The sequence below is a fragment of the Girardinichthys multiradiatus genome, chromosome 11 (assembly GCF_021462225.1).
Source record: "Girardinichthys multiradiatus isolate DD_20200921_A chromosome 11, DD_fGirMul_XY1, whole genome shotgun sequence".
Taxonomy (NCBI): domain Eukaryota; kingdom Metazoa; phylum Chordata; class Actinopteri; order Cyprinodontiformes; family Goodeidae; genus Girardinichthys; species Girardinichthys multiradiatus.
In genome coordinates, this window is record NC_061804.1 from 40,748,380 (window position 1) to 40,770,004 (window position 21,625).

At 38.4% G+C, this 21,625-nt stretch overlaps 1 long non-coding RNA gene across 1 annotated transcript in view; it reads left to right on the forward strand.

Annotated features, from left to right (window-relative positions):
• LOC124876388 overlaps positions 1-21,625 on the forward strand; it is a 50,901-nt gene that overhangs the window by 12,782 nt on the left and 16,494 nt on the right. Inside the window, exon 2 of the long non-coding RNA XR_007040293.1 lies at positions 20,930-20,982. This is a non-coding gene — a long non-coding RNA (uncharacterized LOC124876388). The remainder of the gene's footprint in view (positions 1-20,929; positions 20,983-21,625) is intronic.

Below are 21,625 nucleotides of genomic sequence, written 5' to 3' on the forward strand. Positions count from 1 at the left end.
AATTTCCATGTTTTTAGTCCGCTGCTGTCTCACCGACATGGCTTCATGCTTCATGGACTGCTTGATGCGAGTGTCTCTACATCACGTTCATTATCATTTTCATGCTTCCTGCTGTTTGTCTTTCAGGACAAACCCTTTGTCTGGCTGAAGCCTTTATACAGACTGGCTGGGATGGAGCCTGTTCTTGTGTGTGTGCCCATTCATCGCGATGCATCTCAGAATATTACATTGCATTTGTATTGTGACTCCAAGCCTACTAGGCTGACAGCGATGACTTTGAATATTTATGACGCAAAACAAAGGATAGTTTTCGGTGTAAAATCTGTTTTTTCCTCCGTTCTCATTATTATATTTAACGTGCCGATATATTTATTTGCCCTGGGAATAGATGCAGAATCCTTCTACCAAATGCATATTTTCTCAGCCTTCCATAGCTCTGGGGCCAGGATCTTGCTTTTTTTTAACTTTAGCATATCTACATTCATATGGAAATCAGGGGCAGAGGAATCCTGCATCAACTCGATCTGTCCATGAATAGCTGCCCGTGTTTGGACCGACCCTGAGCTGCCTTAAATGCACTGGCCAGCCTCGTCCATCTGACCACAGAGCCAAGGGCCGAGCACATTTTCCACCACAACACACCAATATATTCTAGCATGTGTAAAACAAAGATGAAAAGGGAGACACTCTTAATCTTACGCAACACATTCTGATCATTTGGAGCACTCAGGAACATGTTTTGTTTTTGAGACACATAAAGCAGTTTATTAGTGATGAACATAAGAAGAGATTCTTATATTTAAATTATTTGTTCGCAACTTGCAGATTTCTAAATAGCATAATTGCATTTAGAATTTTTATATTTAAGAACAAATTTTAAAATGATTCAGAAAATAAGAATAATAAAATGAAATAGAAAAAAATGCTGTTTTGTTTATTGGAAAAAATAACACCTAACATTTTTTTCTGTTTGTTTTTCTCTGAGAAGATAAAACATCTAAAAGCGGCATTTCGAGTCTGTTTCCTTGCTGAGTAACTCCACCGATGAGATTAGGATTATCTGCCTACGCTGTGCTGTCTGTGAATTAATATCGTATTTTAGGAGCCGTGCTTATAATAAATTTTGAGCGTGTTTCCTTCTCAGGGTACCTCTGACACAATGGGCCTCACAGACCGAACCGCTGCTTTTGGATCTAACAGCAGGCGTCTGTCAAACGCGATTTGTCTCGGTGGATATGCCAGTTTTTTGTCCTCCAGGATTAGAGGCCCACCACCCAGACCCAAGTCCAGCCTGAGCTCCTCTGTCTTTTACTCACACACAATGCTTCCGAAGCTGTCAGAGGTTTATTTTTTTTTCTTCAATTTTTAATTAACTAATCATCTAAATGGCAACCAGGAAGATGTTTTTTTTTATCATCTCTGCATTATAGGATAAGCATAAAAATAAAAATAAAAAAAACAACAAAAAACATAAAACCACAAAAATAATCAAATTTGTTATATTATTTCATGGCAGTAAAATATTTAGAGTATGTGTGTTTTTTGTGTTTCATTGATCAGATATTTCCTGCCTGGTACCAATTTCTGACCTGGACATTCTGATTTTGGACTAAAGCACACGTCCCTAGCCATTTTTATTAAACTTAAAAAAATGTGCAATCCTGTTGGTTTATTTTTTTTAGTCACAAAACGGTAGAAATTCTTGGTTTTGATGCAATTAATTAACAGGGAAAAAAACGGACTCTTTCATTATTTGGCCTCCTGATCACAGCTGATCACTGGAATACCTGCTGATTCTGATCTCTGCTTCATTTGAAGAAGCCCAGATTTTTTTTGTTTTGTTTTCCATAAATGTTGCAGTTCATACTTAAATAAATACATAAACACAAAATCTGGTTTTACATTTAGTATGTAGGTTTGAGCATCCTTCTAATTTATAAATTCAACCTAAACCAGTTCAGAGATGTTTTATTTTATTTAGTTTATTTAGTCAGAGTGTAATGTAAGACTAGGTAAAGCATGCTTCAGGTCGACCTTTAAACCATTGTCAGCCTATAAAAAGAGCAATGTGCAGAAGGAGGGCCTCGACATGTGTGTGTTCTGTTTTGTCTCTCCATTTGGACTCATTCAAGACACAAAGAGTTAGAGCAGCAAACGATGGGCTTGTTAACACACAGGCAGCGGTGAATAAGTGTGTGTCGTTGCCAGTGAAGGAGGGACACTCCTCTAGTGTTATGACGGCAGTCTTTCACCGCCAATGCACTCCACTCCAGCCCCACGAGTGTCAGACCGCTGAATGGGGAGGATTTGTTGCTCTACACTTAATTAAACAGCACTTTAAACAGTGGTCATGTTGAAGAGCCTTTTGTTCCTGCCTACCTTTACATTCTAGGTTAAAAACAGCAGCGGCGCGGCCTGAGACCCAGCCACACTTTCGCAGCTACAGGAGCAGCCTTTCATGCTCCTCATCACAGTTTCAGACTGCCTGTGATCTACAGCAGCGTCAAGGTCTGAATTTAACAGTTGTTGAGAGTTTTCATGTGAAGAGTGTTTCTCAAAATTACTGTACACTCAGTCATCATTAAAACATATTTATTTAATGTGCTTTCAAATAAAAGAGAATAACAGAATGTTGGAGAGTGAGAGGCACCAGAACCCAGCGACCCTGAAGGATAAACAAGTTTAGACAATGGATGGATGGATAAATGAAAGGTTCTGTTTATAAAGTAAAAAAATAAATCCATCAGGGCCAAATGCAGCGAAATAAATATAGCGTCTGACTTCACCGGCTTTTAGGAAATTATCATGCCCTCTCAGCTTTGTGAAGCAGCCTGTGAGCTTGACCCTGGGGCTGGGTGGGGGGGGGCATGCCTCTGTGGCCATCAAAAGGACAACGGATCAGGAGCAGAGCTGCCTAAGTTAGTTCAAGTCCAGATCGGCCCTTAAATATAAATTAGATCTCAAATATCATCCTAACCCCAAAGGAACTCGCTGTAGCATCTGACAATGGAAACTAAACCATTTTTTTCTTAAACCTTTACTTTTTTAAATTGTAAATGTTTTTTTATGAAAGGCCTAATGTCTGCCTTTCACTCTGACAACCATTAAATAATTTCATTAGTTTTGCTTTCAATTCAGATTTCCTGTCTCCTCATGCTCTAAATAATAATTTAGACATTTTGAATTTCCAACAACTATAACTTAAAGATGAACAAATGCTTTTTGTACACATGTGCTGCCTGCAGTCACAGCTTGCTGGCAGCCCAGTCTCCTTTCAGAAAACCTAGACAGGATCAGCTCAGGCACTGTGAAAAAAGACTGAACATTAGAGGCGGGGTTGGAGCTTCTCCTCCGTTTTAAAGTCCTTTAAATTTGCCTTGTAATGACGCATGAGCAGTGCTGACACGGGTCTGTGTGTTTGCGCCAGGGAGAGGAGACGAGGTGCCACAGCCCCTGGCATTTAGCTGCCACAGTTTCCAGGCACGATGATGTTCCAGGGCAACATCTGCCAGGGCTGCTGTTCGGTTCTGTGCATCTCTGTGAGTATGTGGTGCAGAGTCACTGAGCTGTGCAAACAAACCCAATGCTGTTATTTGTCACTCCAGGGTAAACCCACGTTCTGCTTGCCATTTAGTTGCTTCCAGTGTAGTATAATGTGTTCAGTTTTACTGGCAGAGTCACTGTTCAGCAGTACTCGGGGATGGTTGCATAAAAACATTTTAATTAAAAAATTCAGTTTTCTCTTTGTTTCTTTGTAATATATTTTAAAATTGTCTCCTTGACAATAGGAGACAGAAAGGTTGAGTGTGTCTGTTGGAACAGAGCTCCTTGGTTCAACTAGGAGAACCCCCAACACACACACACACACACACACACACAACACACACACATCCGATTTCTGCCATTGTTGCTGCCTGGATAAGCCAGTTTTTTTTTTAACATACTCTATTTGTAAGTATGTCAAAGGTCAGGGGAGATAATACTTTGCTGCTCTCTTAAATTTCATATTCACTTTTTTTTTTCTTTTTAAGGCATTTCAATAACATGAGTTCTGCCTTTTTCTCTTCAAAGTGCCCAGTCATTAAGCATTTATTTATTTAGTAATTTAAACTAAAATTAATTGAAAATAAAATGTTTTAAATTTTATTAAACTGTAAAGATTTGAAATTCAGAAACAGACACTGAGCTATTGAATTTCATTATTTGCTGTAATTATTTGCACTTACATTTCACGTAATAGGCTCCGTATTATTGTTTGTGTTTACCTAAAGCCACTATGATCACGAAAAGCATCATTTCTTCCTTTTTCTTCCTTTAACCAGTCTCAGACCCCCTGCAGCCTGTTAGTTTTGTTATGTCTGGAAGCGGCTATTAGTTGCAGTAATATTTCTGAAGGCAGACCTCTTATTCTCGATGGGAACTGCCCTGATTGTTGTCTGAGCACAATACCCTGTCGTTCTTACTTCAGTGGTTCCTTTTGCTGTCCTTCCTCTGCTTTTGAATTTGCTCATTTTCTGCCCTGGTTTGTGCCCCCCCACCCGTTTCCCCCTTTGATTTGTCCCCCTCCAATAGCAACCTGTCACATGAAGCATGAAGGCTACAGCCGGGCCTCCTTATAGCTGTTACTTTCTAAATGTTTTTGTTTAAACATGTCTGCAACTTTTCATCACTTTTTAGGCACATCAACACATGCTAAGTTGATAGTAATTTTCATTATGATATACTAATTATGTGCAAAAAAAGATTACATTTATTGTATGATAAAAATCCAAATAATTCTTCAAAACACAAAGAGAGCAAGGAAAGTGGAGGAAAATAGTTTTTAAATAATGTCAGTTTAACAAAATTACTTCTTTTAAAAAAATCAAACTGAACAAACTGTCATCCTGTCTGGCTGGACATTATTGATATGTTGACATTTCAACCAAAGCGACAATTAAAGCTTCTCTATCTAGCCTGAACAACAGCACATACCTTCATCCATAATCCTTTTTTGCAAAGATTAAACATGATAATATATGACTGCTGTTTCCTGGAATGGCTGATATTTGCTCATTTACCGTTTATTTGAGAAATTCTCTCATTGTTTTGAGTTATGTTTTATTCTTTTAGCATTCAAAACTAATTTATGAGTTATTTATAACTTATTACATTGCGGTTTGAAAAAAAAAAAATCTACCAGAACCCAAACTCCACTTTTCAATATATATTTTATCACAGAAAAAAAGGTATATTTCCTATTTATTTTGTAGTTATTTTCAAATTTGTTGTAAATTATGTATTTGCTTCACAAGCTTTAAAGACAAATACAAATTTCCTTCTGCAAATTTCTTGATTTGTTTTACTTTAGCTCTTTGTTAGGTAACTTCAGCTTTAAATAAGTCAATAAAAAATTTCACGTATGATTTTTATGGAAAAATAACTTCTATCTTGATGTGTTTTTGAGTTTAGAGAGATATAATCAGTTGTTTTCTGCATCATTTACCTTATCACTCTGAGATCAAACGTAGCAAGAATTATTAGAGAGGAAGTTTTAGTTTTAATTAAAAAGACTCTTTTAAGTTTTGTGAAAGAAAATCGTAGTTCTGGGCCCCCGACACGGACCTGAGAGGGAAAAAAATGCTGGCTAAGCTATCCGTTTCACGCATGCAGGGACAGAAGGTTCGATATTCATGCGATCGATGAATGAAAAGGCACAATGGCAAAATCGGACGGGCTCCTTTTCAAATCCACGTCTCCAATATCCCCCCCCCTACTCCGACCCCTTTGCCACCACCCCTCCAGAGTCTGCAGTCGCTGGGCGGCTGGCGTGGCAGGCAGAGAGAGATAGGGAGAGAGAGGAGAGCAAGGGTTACATCAAGGCTGCTCCCTGGACCGTGCAAACAAGTCTAGACCGGTGACCTGTTCAATGGCTCCTTTTGAGGAGCAGGGCAAGTTCGGTCAGAGCGAGGAGAAAGGCAGGCGCAGCTTCTTTTCACTGCCCGAGCAGCTCACAGCCCGCGATCGACAGGAGGTAAGGAGGGCCAGGAGGGCAGGCATCTGCTTCCATGGTTACGGGCCGGGTATGGGGACCCAACTATTGAGGAAGCTCCGTTCTCATGCTCCCACAGAGGCAATGTCACGCATTTTAAAATTGCGCCAGGCTGGGCAGAGGACCACATCCACCAGCGGTGTGGTCGCTCCTTTAGACCAAGCACGTCAGGTTTTAGGATGGGTGGGGGCAGCAGCATGTGCTTGAGAAAGAAAGAAACAAATACGTCACATGGTCGACGCAAATCCGAATTTTAACTGCAGCGAATTTAAAACACGCGCTGGGTTTTTGTTTTTGCACTGCTTCTGTGGTGAAATTATTTAGTTTTGTTTAAGTCAGCGGCATGAATGATTTATACCCGAAGGGAGCAAAGGTCAAGTTTTATGTGGTGAACTTCTTTGTTTAGAGGCAGATATCTTGATGATGAAGACTGTCTAAACAGCCTAAAGGTAGTAAAAAAAAACAAAAGAAAGTGCCTGAATGTACTTTTTAAATTTAGTTGATCAGCTGAGCCATTTTGTTACAATTACAGACAGTGTGTGACTTTGTTGGATTGTAGGTCGGTTAAATGTGACAAATTACATCTGCCTGCCTGTTTGTTTGTTGATTTGTTTGTGTTGGGGTACAAGCTGTGTATGTGTGAGCCTGTGTGGGTTGACTTGAATGGGCTTGGGCTTTTCTCCACAAAGGAGGGGTGTGCTGGAACGTTGAATTTGGTGGCGCAGCTGACGCTTTTACCCCTAACACACACCAAACAGAGAGGACAGATGGCCGGCCCTCAGGAAGGGCTCGGGGCGTTTGGATTTGCTTGGAGACCGTGGGAAAGTCTTTGCCTGACTTCACCTGCTCAGGGAGCCTATGTGACCGGATGAAACTGCAATGAAAGAAGTGAGAAATTACAGCGAATAAAAGGTGCGGGGCTGAGGCTTTTAAAAGGCTTCGAAGATTTTTCTCTGACAGTTCAAGTGAAAAAAGTGGAAGGAGACCTATATTTTTTTAAGACCGATAAACATCACTTATTTCTTTTGAGTGGAAAATGAGACAGGGTGGATGGGTTCATTCTGTCCTTTGGAGATTTCTTTGTCATCTTAATTAGTACCATTTTGTTGAGACGTTAGACAAGATGTTTGGCCGTCTCTGCTTTTGATTGTCTCTGTCTCAGAAACGCTGCCATGTGTGTGCTTTGATTTATTCCTATTAGAGAAGAATAGGGCAGTTTGTCAGGCTTTCTTCTGATCGATGCTGAGATGCATGCACACTTTAGGTTCACACTCGTAAGAAACAAAGTGCTGTGCATTCAATGGCTCATTAATTATGCATTTTAAGTGTGATGAATCACCTGGGCTGAAGCGTTGTCTTTAGCTCTTTTCAGTTTAAGTGCAGTTGTTGGAGGACACCACTGGAAAATGTGCTTACAGGTGTGAAACTAATATTTCAGTCCACAAATGAACAGTTAGAAAACAAAAAATCTGTCATGGATTATGGTGAGTTTATACAGTCTTTTATAACCCCTCAGGGATTCCACACTGTGGTCTGAGGATCCCTAAATGTTGTGACTATTAGTTTTATTATTCCCTGTGTATATGACTTGGACATGCTTGAATTGGGATCTTTGTTGATGTAATCTAAAAACTATTGCAGCAATACTGATGAGACATTTAGGATTTAACACTGGAAACGACATCACTCCTAACATGTGAACTATTGAGATAAAGTTACGAGATCAACCGTCCAGAAAACAGAATTGGCCACTTTTCCCTTGATTAGCTCTGATTACAACTGGTCAAATACTGAAAAATCTGCTCTTTTTTTCTCTTTATTTAATGCAACCAAGATTCAATAAGCCTCAACTATCACCATGTACATTGATGCACTTTTGTAATGTAATGAAATTGCAGGTAAAAATGAATATGAATGATTTATATGTATATATATATATATATACACACACACACACTCAGTTTTATTAATATAGGTGACGTATTATTTATGTAACACATGCCATCTTTACAAAGTCATTTCAATAAAATCATGTACGATTCACCAACTCGTTTCAGTTCACTAAGTCAAACACATTATATAGACTAATCACGCACGACTGAGGTTTTCAACCTTTATTTCTGTTAATAATGATGATTTTCTGCTTCCAGCACATTTCTAATTAGAATATTACATTAGACCAATAAAAAACATTTAATACAGAATATACAGGGTTTAAGAAAAATTATGTTAAATCCCTGCTTAAAGGTTGTTATTTTCAAAAAGTGCTTTTGATCTGACAAACAAGCCTCATCGCAGCACAATTTCTAATTTATTGAATATGGCTGTCTATATATTTAACAATTTGCTGCAACAGCAAATAAAAACATGCTCTTGAAACCTTTTCAGGTGTCTCAAATGTTATTTTTTCTAACCACAAGTATTCTTGATTGCTGTTACTCTGAGTGCCTCAGTAAAATGCTGTGTTGCAGTTTGACGACAAAAAGCACAAGAGTTCAATTTGGGTGCTCAAGTGCCCTTCATCCAGGAAGGGTGTGTTTACGTGCATGTGCACTAGAGTACTCATCAAATCTGGTTATGTACTTCGCTATGTAAACTGTTTTGGAACAGAAATATGAGATGACTGTACCAAAATAAAAAGCCTTGAAAGTGTGTGTTTAGTAAGAGGAGTGTTTAAGACCCTCTATTAGGATAACAATAATTTGGTTGTATCTATGAAATGCAGTTACAGTGCCTCTTCTGAATTTAAACGACATACTCTCTTCTTATTTTCCTCTCAGCTCATTTTAAACTAGATCAATGATCTGGCTTCATTTCCTCTGATTATGTATTTTCAAGCTTGTCCTTGTGTCTTGAAAACATCTCGTCGGAAAGCTGGGAAAGTAAGAAAACCCATTTTTTGTCTGACTAACAGAGCTGTTTAGCAGTGATGGAGCTGCACTCTGAAAGTGGACGGACACTAATTGGGTTACTGGAGCCGGTTCCCCGTTCACTTCTCCACAGTACATAAATACACACTCAGAGACGTTTTGTGCTCTGGCCTCGCTGACCTGTTCACATCAGGGTTTATTTTTGCAGTGGTAATTTGCCATTGGCTGTATGGTTTAGTTTCAGAGGCCCACATCATTAATCATGGAGGGCATTACTGCAGTATAATTACACTTACTCTCAGTGAGCATGCAACATTTCCCCAAGTACATGCATTGTATCTCTGCTCATAATACAAGCGAAAACCACATCGGATCCTCAGCACATCAGCAAAGAAGAGAAGGGGAGTGCTAGCCTTCATTGCAAAGAATCCTCACACCTTTCTGGATTCCGAGGTTATTATCCTCTTCTATTGTCCAGTTTGTATGTGTTAAATATTTCCTGAGGAGTTCTAAGGCTACTTATAACTGATGCTGATTAACTACACGATATTATCCTCAAGAATCCTGCTGTTTACAAGTGTTTAAAACAAAAAGATGACATCAGTTCAAACCATGGACACTTTGTAAAACAATTGACTATGTGTTTTCTGTGTGTGTATGTGTGTGTGTGTGTGGGGGGGGGGTGGGGGGGGGGGGGGGGCATGGGTGCATTAGAATCAGTGACAATGCTGTGTAACCCATTTAGGATCATTATTTTACACAAAAAGCACCCCCAGGGTGTGTGACACATTTCTGAATGGGTTCTTCCGTGGGATTTAACGGGTTAACAGCAGACAAAGGGAGTTGGGATCATGTAGCCCAGCAGGGGAGACCCCAGTGGAAACACCAGGCTGCTTTATAATCCCTGCGCTGTCCCATCCTGTGTGCTTTTCCTGCAGTCATAGATGACTGACAAGTCTGCATGACTTTTACATCTTTTGTGCAGAATAACTTTGATCATTTATCATATTTAGAATACTGGATGGATGTAAACTGATTTTACTTTTCTTCTTCCAGTGCAGTCCCACAATGCATAGCTTTAGATGTGATGTTGGCTCCTTTTTATCTGACAGTCAGCTGCTCACAATTAAGCATTAGGACAGTTACAGGTATCGTTGCATTTGATACTCTTAACTGACATTCTTTGTTCTTATTAAGTCCTTTTAATGAGGTGTGAGACAAAGTGCCAGCAGTTTTCTCTGGCTGTATGTAGCTTAAAAGAAAGCAGTGCAGTACAAGTCTTGCATACAAGAAAGGCTAATATAGGTGTTTGGAAATATTTCTGGCAATACAAAACACAGTCAGTCATGGTGTGGAAGCTAAAGGCGCTCCGTCCGTCGCTCCTATTATAGTAACGATGTTTTAAAGGTACAGTTTGCAGACTACAAGCCACATGTCTGTTAAGCAGCTGACTGCAGGCTGGTTATCTGAACAGATAGACCAAATAATAAAACAGCTAATATCAGCCTTTTATACTTGTGTTATTCTATACAGAGCAGAACAACCAAACTATAACATTCTGCACAATAATTACTTAAAATTTACTATAAGGTTTATTGGGAGGTAGTTCTATAAGTAACAAATAAATGTTATTGAAAACTTAATTATAACTGTTCTTAGCAATGTTATATTGTTTTAGAAGCGGTAGAAAAATTATTGGTTTTCTGTTATAAATAAAAGCAATTAGATCATGTGATAAATTTTCTTGTAAAACATTAGTTATTTTCTTTGTAAACAATGATATTTTTACTTAGGTTTATAACACTGAGAATCTCAAACCGCTTCTTTCCTAGTCACAACTGTTTAGTATCTATTTTATTATCTTTCTGTAATATAATATGCTTCTCTCTTCATACATTATTTTATTAAAATATCTAAATGCTGTTCTACTATTTTTGATCATTAATCAAGAGATTTGTTACACCTTTTGATAAGATGCTTTAAAGCTTTCTTATATTTTGCACTGGTTTAAACAAAAATGCTCCAGGAAAAATTTGATGCAGTTTAAGACAGTATTTCAGTTCTGAATGCATATGGGGTCAAACATTTTGTTGTATTTTGTTGAACATAAATAAACAGATTTTCCTTTGAGTCACGTTTGACTTATATTCTGCCTATATTTTAACCAGTTAGAAATGGATACATATCCTATTTGTAAATTAAACCTGAATTCAAGTTGTGTCAAAGTTAGAAGATTGTCTTGGTAAAACTGAACGTTGTTTGAGGCTTGACTTTAAATTAGTAAAAAAGTAGGGCTAGAATCTTTGCTTGAATACTGCATTTATTTATAATTTACTAAGCTTTATTTCTTGTGTTTGTGTTTAGCTGGTTAAATATGCATTGTTCTGTCTCAGGCCTAGCATCCTTTGGTGTTGAAATGCGCTGTGTTGTAGCTGCTCTTCTTCACTCTGAGCATGTGGGCCTACTCAAACAGGGTTTAGGATGTCACTTACAAACTAATGGTTCACTTTCATTTGAAGGCAGGGCTCATCAGCTCGCTGATTTACCTGGCATTCTCCTGTTTTACAGGCCACAGTTTGAGGTGCTGAGATCTCACACCATGCCATGTCAAGCCGAGAGCAGACGCCATCTCAGCTCGTATAATCATTTAAAAATCATCAAATCTTAATTCATCTCGACTTGCTTATGAGCTTCAGCTTATTGACTGGTACCTCGTAATTGAGTCTGATTGTTTTGCAAAGGCTTAATTATAGCAGTCATTTCTCTTTAGTCTTGCACTAATTTGCTAATTTCTAGTGTTCTCCTTCTCATTGTCAGAGAATTGCTTTGTTAATAAGAGGTTGTGCTAAGGGTTGTCTTTTGAAAGGCATTTGGTGAGGTCACAGAGAAAAAGCACCATTATAATAACTGCCTACCCGGCGTCTGAAACGGCAGTTCATCCTTAACACCGTTGACTATAATCTGCTCAGCCAGACATAATGTATGGAAAGGGTTTGCCCGTTGTCTCTATGATCATATATAGCAGAAAGGCACAATAAATGATTCTCTTGTTGTAAATTGTTACTGCTGTGTAAAAAAAAAAAAGAAGAGAGATTTGGCAGACTGACACTTGAACGAGTTGTTCCGTCTTTGTACACCTAATACTAAAATGAGTTTAATGCCGAGTCATTTGCCTTGTTTTGTTACTGTGTTCTGGAATGTTTTTCAAATACACTAATAACAGTAAAATAAATTAGGCTCCAGATTCATAGTTTTTTAGGCAAAATCATTTGTAATTTCTTTTGACAAGAATCCCTGTCTGCTGACAGCCTGATTTGTAAAAGCAAATGGCAAAATGAAAACCATGCTGCTAACGAGCCTGTAATTATAAGCCAATAAATGTCTGCAAATTACTTTTCAGCTGTTTAAAGTTTATGTTATTAATAGTAGGCATGGGATTCTCCTGGTACAATATCATTATTTAAAACAATAAATCTGCAGTTATTCCTACTGCTGCAAAAAATAAATATTGATTATTACAGGTATAATAATTTTCTAAAATGTAGTTTTTAAACTACATAAAATTAAGCACAATAACAGAATAAACACCTGATACATTTGTCAGTTGTTTTCAAGTGTTTCTTATGCAGAACATTATACTTGACCTTAAATATACCTTTTTACCAGTTTGCTCTTTCCAGAATAACACTGCTTTAACCAGATAATAATAGCTGTTTAATTTGCCCAGGAAGCAAGCCTGCAGTCAGCTGCTTTACAGACATGCTACTTGTAGCTCGCCAACTGCAGCCTTACAACAGCCTTACCTCACTAAAAGCTGATAGATGCGGCTCCACAGTTTGTTTTGACTGGCTTCATTTTTTCTGGCATGCATTTAAAAGGACTTTACACAATATGAGCAGCATAATTGGAAAAGTTTTGTATTTTTAATACCCTATCTTATATACCAATTACCAGACCATGCCTAATTAATAATTAGTCTACATTTAAGACACAGTAAAATCATGATGTTTAACTTCTTTATATCTAATATTGAATGCTATGTTGTCTGTACACGGTTTCTGTATTTGTAATTGCATTTAACTTGATGATAGCATTATATGGCTACAGTCCTTGTGTCATGATGCTGTGAATGCTGTTATGAGCCTTTCATGTCTCCATTGTTTTAGTCAAAATGTCTGATCAGCCTGATAGAACACAGTGGTAGCACAAGTTCAAGGACATGTGCTAAGGCAAGTCAGTTACACAGTAAACGTTTGGTGTAAGATAGTGCTACACAATCCAAATCCATTTTAATTGCTGTTTGAATTGAAAGTGCTCAGGTCAATTAAGAAGATGCATTCCTCTGGCTCTGTGTAATGTCATATTCATTGATCCATGGAGGTTGCTTTATGCATCCATGTGGAGGATGCATTTATATTTGTGAAACTCTGCCGTTTGGAATTCACTAGGTATTGATCCTTTTTAGCAACGGTTACAATATGGTAAAACGGTTGCCTTGTCTGAAGCAAGGGAATCAATCCACAAACAGATACCTTTTTCACTTTATTACTATAATGGATTGGCATTCCAGACCCCTGCAAAAATCCCTCATATGTTCAACACCAAGCAGCTTGAAATTCAGATGCATGGTATTTTCCCCAAATACATATTTTACATCTCAGTATCAGAAATTCTTCTTTCAGATTGGTGCTTTTTTAAAAATTGTTCAGAGTTTTCATTTGGTTTGGTTGTCTCTACACAGCTTCTCTCCCCACTCTTTACAATCTAAAGCTCACACTCCATCGTCCCTCCCTGTGCTGTGATTGGCTGATGGGGAGCCATCTGCAGCCAATAGGGCGTGATGCAAATCTCAGTGTTTAGTCTGGTGCTAGGCAGCAGCATTAACAGATAGGTGGGTCAGGCAAAGTTATCACCCGTGGATGACAGCTTGGCAAAGCTGTGTTGGCTCTTAAAGCAACATCACCGGAGGTTAGCAGTTCCCTGATAGAACTTCAATTATCCTAAACAAGCTAAGTTAGTGCTTGTGACAATAAACTCAGGACATTTTCAGATTTGTCCTAATTGAAGCTTGTACTGCACTTAGATGTTTGTATGGCATTGACTCTGCTGTTGACATATTACAGTAGTTCTCTCTCTCAAATGGGAAACCATTTTGTTTTACAGAATTTGCACCATTCCATTTTGAACAGAACATTCATATTTCCCACTTCAAGGCTTCCACAATATTATTTTATAATTTTTTGTCAAATATTTAGACACTAGTACACACTCCTGTTAAAGCTGTGTTCGGATTAACCTGTCGGCTGTTTTCTTGTCATAGCTTTAAGAATCAGTAAATTAAATATAAGCTGTGAGCCAAAGAAGTGATGTCCCTGGTGTGGATTGGAGAAGTTAAATAGCTCACAAATGAGCTCTAGGTTTTCCAGTATAGTATGAATGTTTGTGGGAACGATAGAAGAAATGGGCCATGTGTTTACCTTGTAATTTGTCACATTACTTGTTCATTCATTAAGGAATATTTTGTCTAACATGACATTTTGTCATGTAAGACCTTCAAACTTCATTGGGATATTCGGTGACATACCAAGCAAAAATAGCACATATTTGTTAGAAATTTGTTGAAACATAGTTTTCAACTATTTATAGAGTTTGTCATATGAAAAGTGACTATTATTAATTTAGGTCTGGATTTTGATTTTTAACACATGGTTATGCTTTGTTCTAAACCATTCCATTGTAGCTCTGACTTAAGGGACATTGTCCTGCTGGAACATGAACATCCACCACAGTCTCAAGTCTTTTGCAGCCACTAACGGGATTTCTTCTAGGATTGTTTTCTGTTTAGCTCAAGTCAGACTTAGAAAAGCATCCCTGCAGCATGATGATGCCAAAACCATGTTTGGCTGTGGGAATGATGTCCTCAGACTCCTGTGCATTGTTGGTTTCCTGCCACACAGTGTTTTCCATGTAGGCTACAAAGCTCGGTTATGTTCCCATCTGAAAAGATATGTCCTCTACAAGGCTTGTGGCAAACTTGAAACATGAATGAAAATGGCTGTCTTTCAACAATGGCTGTCTTTAATGCACATTTTGATAAAGGTCAGATTTGTGGTGGGCACGAATAATAGTTGCCCTGTCAACTGATTTCCCCACCTGAGCTGTGGGTGTAGGCAGCTCCTCCAGAGTTACCATGGACCTCTAGGCTGCTTCTCTTATTATTGCTCTCATTTAGGTAGACATCCATGTCTTGGTAGGTTTACAGCTGATACATCCTCTTTCCATGTTCAGATGTTGGATTGAACAGAGCTCTGTGAGATGTCTAAAGATTGGGATATTGTTTTATGACCTAATCCTGCTTTAAACGTCTCCACAGCTTTCTCTCTGACCTGTCTGCTGTGTTCCTTGCTCTTCATAAACCTGTTTGTTCTCTGACGTTCTCTAACAAACCTCTGAGGCCTGAAACAGCACAGCTGCATTTAGATTAAATAGTGTACAGGTAGTATAAGATAGTATAAATACGAATGCCTGCCACACTTTCAAGACTATAACTTGTAAAACATTTTTAAAACAATGTATCATTTTCCTGCCATTTCACATTATGCATTATGTTGTGTTACTTTATCAAATAAAATCCAATTGCTGATTTCAGGGTATATACACACAACATTTGAAAATAATTTTTTTTTTCCTCAGCTTTTTTATGTCTGTCCATTTCTAATTTGTTGTTTTGTCCTCCTTGGCCTTTCCCTCCCCACTGACAAATGATATATTGCATTTTATAGGTTGCTCAGCCCAGAACTCTGATTTTCTTCCACCTCTGTCTGGTTCTCCACGGTATATGTTGTCCCCAAGGGGAGTTTTTTTCCCCCATTCTCATTTGAACTCTGACCCAGGCCTCCTGCCTTCCAGGATATGAAATGAGCCTCTTCGTGTGGGGAGATGTTGGAGCCGTTTTGGTTTGAGACTGTTTAATGCAGAATGCAGTAGATAAGGGGCTCAGATGGCCCCAGCAAGGCCATCTTGCTTTGAGGTCGGAAGGTTATTTTTCCATTGGCGTGTTTGTGGACAGCCTGGATGTCTGAATAAGTAGAACTGCAGATAAATAAATTCAAAGAAGTTCAGTTTATTTATGTAGTGGCAATTCACACTTTACCAAAAAAAAAAAGAAAAGAAATTAATATATAAAAATACAAAGTCAGTTCAATCCCATCATACAAATATTCAGACATTTCAACTTGATTCTAGTTATTTGACAATGCAGTCAAGTTCAGTTTATTATTCAATGTATTAAAAAACTTTTTCCATCTAAGGAAACACTGCCTCCACAAGTCACTATCTGTAAAAGGCTTGTATGACATTAATGTAAATCTGGTAATGATAGTAGGTGTTAGTGTCCTTTTATGAAAATATGTACCTTAGGTTCAGTAAAGAAAACTATTTAAAAGCTGGGATCCTAACAGTGTAAAAAAGTGCTCTGTGCAAATAAATTAGGTAAAGCCCTGTTACGTTCTTGTGTTTAAGCTGCAGAAGCCATTAAATTCACTGTAACACTGTTTTTTAATATTAAAAGATTTTCTTTTAAAAACCTTCTTTTATTATGGGGTGGTAACTTTGTAGTTTTTATTTTTCTGTACCCAATAGAGCGGTCTGTTGCTGAATGTTTAAGACAATGGGGGGAGATAATAATATATAATAATAACAGATGTTAACGTATGCTCTGCAGCAAGTTTAATACAAGTACATCTAAAAACAAAATGTGAATTTCATGGAAAAAAAAGATTTTTTGACACTCATTCAGAAAGTGAAACTCATATTGTATAGATTCATTACACATAGAGTAAAATAATTCAAGCCTTTATTTCTTGTAATTTTGACATGAAAACCCAAAATTCCGTGTCTCAAAATATTTGAATATTGTGAAAAGTTTACTATTGGAAACTCATGGTGTCACACCCTAAACGGGTAATTAACTCACCTGCAATAACCCAGAAATGTTTCCAGAGCCTCTAAATGGTCTCAGTCTGGGTCAGTATGCTAGACAATCATACGGAAGACTGCTGATTGGACAGAAGTCCAAAAGACAGCCTTTGACACCCTTCACCAAGAGGGTAAGCCACAAAAGAGAATATTGGGGAGCAAACAGCATCATTAAGTCCAAGGAACACACAAGACAGGTCAGGGATAAAGTTGTGGAGAAGCCTATTAGGCTATAAAAAGATTTCCCAAGCTTTGAACATCTCACGGAGCACTGTTCAATCCATGATCTGGAAATGGAAAGAGTATGGCACAACTGTAAACCTACCAAGACAAGCCCGTCCACCTAAACTTACAGGCCGAACAAGGAGAACACTGATCAGAGGTCCAGCCAAGAGGACCGTAGTGACTCTGGATCAACTGCAGAGATCCACAGCTCAGGTGGGAGAATTTGTCCACAGGACAACTATTAGTTGTGCACAAATGTGGTCTTTATGGAAGAGTGGCAAGAAGAAAGCCATTGTTAAAAGAAAACCATAAGACGTCCTGTTTGCAGTTTACCAGAAGCCATGTTGGGAACACAGCAAACATGTGGAAGAAGGTGCTTTGGTCAGACGAGACCAAAACTGAACTTTTTGGCCGAAATGCAAAACGTCATGTGTGTCAGAGAACTAACACTGCACATCACTCTGAACACACCATCCACACTGTCAAATATGGCGGTGGCAGCATCAAGCTCTGGGGGTGCTTCTGTTCAGCAGGTACAGGGAAGGTGGTCAGAGTTGATATGAAGATGGATGGAGCCAAATACAGGGCAATCTTAGACGAAAACCTGTTGGAGTCTGCAAAAGAGACTGGGCGGAGGTTCACCTTCCAGCAGGACAATGACCCTAAACATAAAGCCAGAGCTACAATGGAATGATTTAAAACAAAATATATTCAGGATTAGAATGGCCCAGTCAAAGTCCAGACAGAAACCCAATCGAGAATCTGTGGCAAGATCTGAAAACCGCTGTTCACAAACACTCTCCATCTAGTCTGACTGAGCTTGAGCTGTTTTACAAAGAAGAATGAGCAAAGATTTCAGTCACTAGATCTGCAAAGGTGGTAGAGACATACCCTAAAAGACTTGCAGCTGTAATTGCAGCAATAGGTGGTTCCACAAAGTATTGACTCAGGGGGGCTAAATGCTTTTGAACAATGTCCTTTTCAGTTTTTATTTGTAAAAAAAAAAAGAAATCATGTATAATTTTCATTCCACTTGTATAACATTTTGTGTTGGTCTTTTACATAAAATTCCAATAAAATATATTTATGTTTGTGGTTGTAATGTGACAATATGTCGAAAGGTTCAAGGGGTGTGAATACTTAAAAAAAAGGAAAGTACTTTCATGAGCCACTATATATTCATAGAAAGTTGAGTGGAAGAACAAAGTGTGATAGGATATGCAAGCAACATGGATAACAGCAGCTTTGAGATGATTGTCAAGCAAAATCCATTCAAGAATTCAGTGGAGCTTCAAAAGTCCAGTCAACACAGCCGTCTAGCAGGACATTTTAGGGCACTTCAGGCTTACTTCTGCTGACAAGCTTCATGGAGATACTGATTTCATTTTCCAGCAATGCAGATGACCTGAAGGCCACTATCAAGCAACCTGGGCTGCCATTACACCTCAGCAGAACCAAAGATTGCCTACATGTCAAAATGCATTGATGCAGTAAAGCCTTTATTATCAAAATTACCAGAAATATATCAAACCTTTTCAAGATATTCCAATGTTTTTAGATGTACCTGTAGTTGTGAGAGCTTTACCAACATTTTCCTTGTCACGTTACAGGAGTTTTAAATTTAAATTTAAAGTTTTGATTGCCAGCCATGATGGTTCAGGTGAGCCGTTGCAAGGGAGACGAGGGGGCTGTCTTTGCAGCTTAGTTTATATTAGTTTTCACACAAGTTTCTTAAAAGCATTTTTTTTTTTTTATCACCGATTATATTGAAATATCCATTATTTCCTTGAATATTAACCACTTCATGTATGTTTCACTGTCATGTTACAGCTTTTCAAGTTAGAGGCTTCAGATGGCTGCAGAAATTGCAGTGGAAATTTAATGCATTTGTTTTTGTTTGATTCACTCAAATGAGTAGTCAGAAAAGAGTCACAATCAGAAAAACCTTTTAAGTTAAAATAATCAAGAGTAAGACTTTTTAAAAACTATTACACTTATCATTTGAGAAGGTCAAATTAAAATAGTTACTAGCTACTTAGTCTCAAATAATCATAAGCAAAATTAGCAAGAAGTTAGAGAACTTTGATCGTGTCTCTGGTGTATAGCTGGCTCTGTAGTGAATCTCAGTTGGACAGCATATATTGTTGTGTTGTCAAACTACTGCAATGTAACTCAGTGACTACCTTAAAAGCTGATCTATAAAGCCAACAGCAGACAAAGAAAATTCATGGGGCTGTTAATCCATAAGAGAATCATCCTGCATATTCTGGTCTATAAACTGAAGCTGTAGCTAATCAGAGCTGGGGGTTCTTGGAAGGGGAGATTTAGGAGGAATGTAATATATTTGAAAAACAAGTTGACTACCTAGTTTTTATCCTCCTTTCGTCACAATGGGCACCTATTGTATTTTATTTTAGACTTATTTAAAATCTAATCCCTTTTTTCTGTTTGTTAGAAGGTCTCATACGGTTGAATTAAAGGGCTTATAAAGCCTGTGCATAGGAGCTTCGTTGTAGTCAACATCAGATATTTGAATTAGGAGGTGGAACACTGAGCCATCGTTAGCTTGTTCTGCATTCTGTCTTCTGTATTTACTCTTTCCAAAAACATCTGCCATCTGGAATTAAATCTTAAGCAATGAGCACGCCTAGAGTCAAATTTGGAAGGTGTCAAGCATTCCCACTCTACACATTAGCCCTTACTTCTCTGGGCAGCCTGCCAGGTAGAGGTTGCCATGACACCACCCTTTGCACCACTTCACCCAGAAGGTGCCAGATTAGGGAGTGGGGCAGACTAGGCTTACATTTTCATTTAGACAAAAGATGTCTTTACAGTGTCAGTAGAACAGTTGCTGGGAATGCTTTGGCTCTGTGGCAACAGATCAGGTCATCTTTTCAGCCAGGGTTTTTTCCTAACAGAATGCTACGGAAGTAGACAAGGGGAGAATTTTGAAAAAATGCTCTTCTCCAGTTTGGTCTTCTCTTATTCTTGTTTGTGTCAGAGAAAATGGCGGACAGATTACTTCTGAACCATACTGTTAGTGACACTCAATGCTCATTCCTCACACTTTTGGCTCAGATTGTGCCTGCAGACATGTAGCTTTATTAAAACTGACAGAAGACTTCAACAGAGACGTCTCATTTCAGACTTTCCTTTGGTGCACTGCGGCTGTAGGAATATTCAGCTGCTTGTGGCTCTCTGGCAGCGCCACAGTTAATGTTAGCTGACCGTAGCATGCTTGATTACACTGGCATCTCTCTCAAGCTCTGCTCTCCCCTCTCTGCTATCTGCGGTCTTGGCTAAGTTGAGCTAACCTCTCACCACATTGCAGTTGGCCAGGAAGGGCACTACTGTGGCAATTCTGCAGCCTACTTTGGAATAGTGTCATGCAAAACTACTATACCAGTTATTAATTCCCTCTGCCAAGGAGATTCTGAGGTTAGAAGATTGTGTTTGATATTTTTTTGGTAAGATTCCTGTAAAACAGGGGTTGGTTTAGAAATGGATAAAAATCCAAGTTTCTTTTTTCAGCTTTGGAGGAGGTATGCACTTTCAGACTACTCTTTGTCATATTTATCTCCTAAACTGAGGCATAGCAACTTGAGAATGTTCTATAATTTGTATTTGAATGTTTTTTCCCATGTAGATCGGATGCCAGAATGGTTCCCGGCAGATTCTGGAATATGATATTTTATTTTTTCCACCAAGACAGTCCTCATAGAGGCACTACAACCTTTGGTTTAGGAATAAAACTGTAGAAAAAGATTCCAGCAGTTATGATCTGTGGTGTGGTATCTAAAAACAACTTTTTTTCCTGTTTTCATAGTGATGAACTTCAATCTACTGGAAAATTCCTCCCCTGACCAAGACACATTCAAGGTAAGTCAACCCAGTCATCTCCTCATCTGTTTGATGAACTTTGATTGTTTGTCTTGACTTTTGAGAAAGTGTTCAGCTGCCAGCTGCAGCGAATCCTGCCTTGATCTGTGTGAATGTTACAGAAAAGTCTTGCTGCCAAAAAGTCCTTTGCACATTAGGCCAGAGATTTTTTTGTGATGATGTCACCTACAGTGTCACATCACTATGTTAGCCAATAACCCCGTTATTTTGATACTTTGCCCATGACCATTTGGCACAAACCCGTAGATCCGATCTTGTGGCAAATCTAACAGCACAAGCTCGCTTCTGTGGGTCTTTGTCACTGTGGTGTGAACATCATCTGTTGACATTTTATTTTTTTCTTTAGGTTGTTTTTACATTATAGGCACTTAACACATGTAAAATCTACAATTCTTTGTTGCCTTAGCACTGTTCAAGATGGAGATGCACCGATGAGAATTTTGTGGCCGGTTTCCGATCTCTGCTTTGACCTGCCCATTCAGACTGCTTTCAATTCCAGTGTTTCTTTGAGAGCCATTTAAAGATAAAACAACCTCAGAGAGAGTCTTTAATATTTAATTAATAATCTTGAGCGGTGAAAGAGCAATTGTAAAAAAAAAAAAGTATTATGCAGTTGGCATAT